Here is a 255-nt window from a genome sequence, read left to right as displayed (position 1 = left end):
AGGAGAAGTTTCAGTTTCGCCTGTCCAACCTCATGGTCTTCTGACTTTCCTCCCACACCTAAAGGTTCCCAAGTGCAAGAAGATTATTGAAATAAAAATGAACCCTGTGTTAGTCCCGTAATGACCTAGTTTGTATTGATTGGACGGTAAACCCCATTTCTCTACCTCATTTGTTAATTTGGGGCAAAGATTGGATGTGGTTGGTTTTAATAAAATAATAACAAGCAGTAATGGAGAAAAGGTAATTTGAGCAGA

This window comes from Patella vulgata, chromosome 9 (assembly GCF_932274485.2).
Source record: "Patella vulgata chromosome 9, xgPatVulg1.2, whole genome shotgun sequence".
Taxonomy (NCBI): Eukaryota; Metazoa; Mollusca; class Gastropoda; family Patellidae; genus Patella; species Patella vulgata.
This window is presented reverse-complemented; position numbering follows the sequence as displayed.